Here is a 6,785-nt window from a genome sequence, read left to right on the forward strand (position 1 = left end):
TAGTTTTTTCGTAAGCAAACAGCTGTCATAACCCCTGTTACGTCAGCAAATCAGCTGATTTGATCAAACTTGTAGAGAACCGATTAACGGTTCAATGTCTGCCGCATATAGTGGCGCACTCTCGCTTCTTATTTGGAAGCCCCTTCGCTCAGATGCTGAGTTAGTATTGTGCACATTTTGAGTTGAGGTTGTTAGTGCATAACATTAAGTATCGAATGAGTGAAGTGTTGGAAGGATTTCATACTTAAATATGTATGAATTGTTTTTTATATTAAAAATAACGCAAATACAAAAACGTTCAAACACATCCATATCTGCCAAAAATGTAATCCAATGTTACTTTTTTACGCCGCTTGCTTTGCTTCGTAGAAAATTACTAATCCCGTAAGCCCGGAATTGTTGGTGATTTAAAAAATACGGAGACCCGGAGTTCCGGAACTGGCATCCTTAGCATATATGTATGTATACACATTAATTTCCTACCCATACATACTTACAAGTAAAATTTTCTCACGAGCCAGATTGTTTGCTTGCTAGTATGCAAACCTAAAAACTTTCAAGTCTTAACTGTTTTTCTACTACTGTATTTTTCACTGCTATACTATTAACTATGTAATGCGTTTGTTTGTGTGTGTGTGCCTTTTTCCACTTTAATACCTTCCACTTGAGTTGATAAGAGATTTCCACTCAACTTAGAAGTAATGCTCACTCTGCCCGTATTTGCTGAATAAGCTTATACAAACATATATACAAATGCACATAGTTATATATAAGGTACTTAAATACACATAAATATATTTATACATTTTGTAAATGTATTTAAAAATTCCGTCTCTCTTACATAAAAGTTTTTCATACTTAGGAGCAGGAAAAGATGTAGTCACTTGAAGTGTAAGATATTAATAAGAGCTTTTATTTAATTGAGTTCATTGAGTTAAATCGTTCAGAAATTATTTAAATGAAAACATGGTAGTCGTCAAGAGGTAGAAGAAAGTTTCTCTTCAAACTCAACCTGTAGGCAAAATTGGCTTTTATAGCCCATTAAAAAGAACCTAAATTAATGATCTGTCTCGTAGATCGATCCAATAGGTTATTCATTAGGATAACATTTCAATTAATGAAAGAAGTACTATACTAAAATATATTCGTTTGTGGAAGCCTGCGCAAGTACTGAAATTCATTAGAAGCTTTCAAATATGGGCACGCAGTAAAACTCAATAGATCACATAAGGGGACGCAGTTCACTACGGCACAATAACAACTGAAATACTTTTTTATGTCGGTCGTATATTGTTACCTGCCATGCCATGAAAATCTTGATCTGTCAGGAATTTAAGAAAATATATTTTCGCGCAACCTTACGTAAACTCCTTTAAAAAGAAATAAAGCGAACGTAGAAAAACAGGGAAGTCGGCAGTGTAGCTTTGTAATAGTTTCAATCGAAGTTCAACTTCGTGCGATATCAATAGAAATCTCAAAATCCGAGTACGTGGATACTAAATACGTTCAAGACCTTATTTATGAAGCACCACTAAGAAGACTAGCAGGGTATGATGATATCATAAATATCCTACTGAAATATCTGCCTAAAGAAGCAATACTACAATACATCGTACTTTTATAATAAACTCTAGCCTCAATTTATACTATTTTGTCAGCAACTCGAACACGCCTAAAATCATATGAATACGCAAGACCTATAAGCCAACAAAATTTGCTGTTATGTAGTTACCGACCTATTAATCTAAGCAACATTTTAAAATGAAATTTTTCAGTCACTCAACGGAAAACGTCACTACATATTTATAAGTCAAAATCAAATAACCTCAAATGAGCAATTTGGATTCGAGATGTATCACAGCACCACCCATGGGATGCGAGTAAAACTTATCTCTAAACACATAAAATCTAAAAGAAAAAGTCAGCTGGTCTACATTATATCGAAAAATCATTTCATTCAGCCTGTCACAATGAATTTATTAATAAATTAATTAACTACAAATACAGAAATACTCTGGGAGGTTTGCCATTGCCTACCGAGGGGCGAACGCTATTAGAAAAAACTTTTCCTATTATATGATGCTTCATGCCCAGACATTCGAGCCTGTGCTCTTTTGAATGGTGATCACGCACCAACCCATTCCGAATGGTAGTCACGCATAATAACTTCGTCGTAGTTGACCAAAATAAATATTAATAGCGCTTTACCAATTGTAACTAAAGCATTTGGACATCGTCATTCTCAATTATACCATGCAACAAAAACCAAACTTTCTTGTTATCCACAAAAAAGTTCATATGCAATGGAAACTTTTTATTTTATTTAGGAATGTTAATAATTCAGATTTCCATTTTCTCATAAATTAGGCTAGGTTAGCCTGGTTGGCAATAAGCCACACATAGATATTTTGGTCCTTAGCGATACCAGATGGAGACAGACCTCTATGAATACCGAAAGTAGACATCATGTAGGATGTCAGCGCTTTTGGCGAAACTAAGTAGAGCTGGGAGCTCCGCTTTTGAGACGTCCTCCAGACCCTCGAACAATGGGGCTCCCAGACATTTTAAACGCGTTTTGAACAATGCCGGACAGACGCACAGAAGGTGTCCTAAAGTTTCCTCAACATCCTCTCTGCATTTCCTGCATTTGTCCGTGTTAGCAATACCTATCTTGTACGCATGTGCAGCCAATAGATTATGACCTGTTAGCAACGTAAGTACGAAATGAGTTAGTTTTTTGTCGTTAGTTCTACACATAACTTTTGCTGTTTTTCATGTGGTCAGATTAGTCCACCTTCCACTCGCCTTTTCTTGTAGTCGTCCATTTCCTTGTATATACGAATAGTATTTAGCGGTTTTGGTATGTCGTTCTCTTATTCAAATGGTAGTCTAACAGTACTTTTTGCCATCTCATCTACTATTTCGTTCCCCATAATGCCATTGTGACTAGGTACCCAATAGATATGCAGCCTACTGTATGCGGCTAGCCGTTCTATGGTCTCCCTGCTCCGTCGAAGATTTTTGGACTTCATACAATATGAGCTTATCGCTTTTATTGCTGCTTGACTGTCCACGTATATATTAATTGTTGAGTTCTTTCTTGTTCTAGTGTAGGCTAGCTCCGCGGCTTTCCCCACAGCAAAAACTTCCGCTTGGAAAATTTGCTGTGGTCTGGCAGCTTGGTAGGCTGCCTTGTCCCTAGATGTGAAAGGTCCTATAGCCAGGCTTCATGCCTTTGTGCCATCCCTCCTCATCAGTTGTAGTACGAAACCTTCTCTCTCAATTAAAGTACGGAGTCATGTAGTCTGTGCAACCTGATCCCCACTTTCCTATTGAGCTGTGTCCGAAGGTTCTACAGGTGAATACCCCATCTCATCAATTAAACTTTTTCAAATTTACTCAGTGTTTTTGTTTTCTTTTTTTTTTGATTTTTTAATTTGCTCACTTTTTTATTTTCTCATCAATTAAATTTTTTAAAGGACTTTCAAATTGTACAGAGGAAATGCAGACAGAGACTCCTTTACCTATACTTTATTTTATAAGGGTTTAACTGTGTGTTTACATTTTTATAAGACAACAAGAAAAACTAATTTAAGGTATATAGGTATATTTAACATATATTTTTTCCAAAATAATTTATAAGGAAATATTAGGAATATTTGAAGATGCATTTTTCAAAGGGCATTATTGCACTGTATTATATACAAATATAAAAATTTTGTTAAATAGCTGAATGGATTGTCTTTCGTTTAGCATCCATTTTAATATCATGGAGTGAGTTTAAGTATTTAAAATTATTTTCTGAAAATTTACTCCTTTCAAATTTCAAAGTCCTTTAAAAAATTTAGTTGATGAGAAAAGGACAAAGTGATTAAGCAGCATTACCATATAGAATCTATAGGTTAACGTGCACATATAAATTTTCCTATCATTTTACTGCCACATGGTGTCGTCAACATTTTAACTAGTCATTCATCCAATTATAAAGTCAAAAGGGTAAGAAATTAACCATTTAATGGTTCAACAAGTCATTTGAATATTTCCGCTTATTAAAAGATCTACTTTTAAGGATAAAAGCCTAAACACATAACCCAAAAGAGTGCACTTCCTATTAAGTATGCAATCAACTAAACAGAATCAAGCAAAACTTGGCAGACAATCAAGTAGGCAGTCAAATAGCTAAGTGATAATAACACCAACAACAGTGTGACTATTACATACTCTACATTTATGGCTGGCATCATAAGTACTCATAATATTTAAACTCTTTCACAGTCAGAAGTGGTACTTGCACACTCGCTGCTGCCGACCCCGCTATGCTACCCTTTGAAGAGGATACTTTATAGACTGCAACCTTATCGAGTGTTACTTACTAATCCATTTTCATTTCATCACATTCATAATTAATAAAGAAAAGTCAATGAACATAAAAACTGAGTCATGAGAAAAATAAGGAGAGAGAGAGAGAAAGAAAGAGAAAGGGGGAGAGGTCGAGAAGTGTAGCGAAATTATTTCGCAGCCGATTAAAGCTGCAATTAGTGGCGCCGTAGCCATAACGCCATTACCTGTAACCATAACCATAGCCGCAACAATACAGCATTTGTTGATTAGTCAAGCCGTAACCATTCACAGCTGATATTGACATATAATGAGTGACATCATTTGCATTTTGACATAAAAACACGGATAATTTCCCACTAAGTCTATTAATTTTTCGTCGTTCATTTCTAATATTCAGATTTTTATCGCAAATATCAAAATAAATGGAAAGTATTTACAGCTGCCTATTACGGGGAAAAACCATAACTCAATAGATACAAATGGCTACGGTTATGGTTACGGGTTTGTGGTACGGCACCTACACCCGTTTACAGTAATCCCTATGTGTTGCTCAGAACAGCTGAATACTATGGTTACGGTTATGGCTAAAGTCATACACCACTAATTGCAGCTTAAGAGTTGAGCGCCCTTATGAGTGCTTAGCTTGTGCTGGGACGCATATCAAAGGATTAGCTAGGCATTGTAAGACGGCCGGCATAGTTTTACACATGCAAACACGCGCATGGCGACGTGATTAAGAGTATGCAAACCGCTGTCGGTTTTAGAAAAACAAAGGTTTGCGGGGAAGCAACATTAAAACCAACGAAGTGAAAGCCTTTAAATAGCTTAGCCATATGTGTATGTGTGGGTAAACACTTGCATACAAACAAGCAAGCCAATACGCATACACATGTAAGTAGCAGCTTACAATGATATTAGCAGCAGCATCCCAATGCCACTTTCTCCCATTGCAAAGAACTTTTCTACAACACCTACGCATACCAACACAACAGGCGTATAAATTTGCTATAATTCCTGAACAAAGCCACAGTAGACACCATATGCCGATAGGGTTTAGTAGCGGCTTAACAGGACACAACTAATGCCAATAAGGTGATGTATTTACTGCTTTTTTTTTTGTCTTTTATTGCAAACCAAAAGGCAAACTAAACAAAGGCCAAAGCAATCAGCAACACACACAACCAAGACGTAAATTAATATACTTCACAGAAAAATTGCTTAGCCATATGGAACTAAAGTAAATAAAAAATGTTTGGTTCGCGACTAGTTGGGATTGAGAATTAGTAATGACGTAATTATCAAGAGTTGAATCGAAATAGCATAAATTATTTCCATTTCTGAGTAAATTAAATACTTCATAATACAGGGTGTTCAATTAACAGTGCTTTATTTGAACACAATTTCGTTTTTTTTTGTTGTTTGACGGGCGTATAGCATTGCCGTTTGGCAGCAGTCATCTTTAGTCTTTGTGATGTATAGAAGGCATACAAATTTTGAGAATCTATTACAGAGATGCTGAAAGCTCTGGGAAGCCGATTAGATGCGCTCTTTGACGCCGTTGAATTGTTGGCTTATTAACGTGTGTCTTTTTTTTGTAGGGAAAAGATTCGACAATTACAAATAGTGAGCCGACACTATGTTACCAAATTCATAAAACATTTCGTCAGAAAATCCAATTTCAAGCGGCATAAGTTCGATGTCTCCTTTCTTCATAAACCAAACCAATTTTAATGAAATATTTAAATGAAATTTGTTTAACAAATATCACCTGCAGAGTTTTAAAATACTGTTTTTCTATCCAGTGAGATGCGATACCGGCAAATGATATCTCCATTTTCATGACATTATTGATACTGATTCTGTAAAATAAAGTTTATGATTGTGTATGTTTTCTTTCTTTAAATAATTTTATTATGCTTATTCAGAAAAATATTTTACAGTGTAACAGGTGATAGTGTCAGCAGTAGATTCTCACTATATGTTTTTTCCGACACTGTATACAGCAGACATATCGACACTGTCTAAAATGAAAAGCTTAATTGCTATATTCGCTGATGATATAATTCTTTTGATATCATCGATATAAAACCCGATAAGACAGTCCAAGATAATAAGATAATAATTTATAAAGGTAGTCCTGACATTCATGTAGACATTAAGACCAAATATCTAGCAATCACTATCAAAGCTAGAATGGAAAGTTCGCTACAAGAACAATGACAGTCATTCGGCCGATCATATTGTATGATGGGTTAATGGAAATATTCAGCAATGCTCAGCGCAAAGAGAGAGACATTTTTATACGTGTGATTTTGCATCTTCCTCTAACTCATGGATTTTGTCGACAAATTAAACACATGGCTGTATTGCTCCCTCTAATGCTTCTTAATAGTCAATAGTGAAGTAAATTTTTTTCACATATGGCAAATCACAATTGATGTAAT

The sequence above is a fragment of the Anastrepha obliqua genome, chromosome 4, assembly GCF_027943255.1.
Source record: "Anastrepha obliqua isolate idAnaObli1 chromosome 4, idAnaObli1_1.0, whole genome shotgun sequence".
Lineage (NCBI taxonomy): Eukaryota > Metazoa > Arthropoda > Insecta > Diptera > Tephritidae > Anastrepha > Anastrepha obliqua.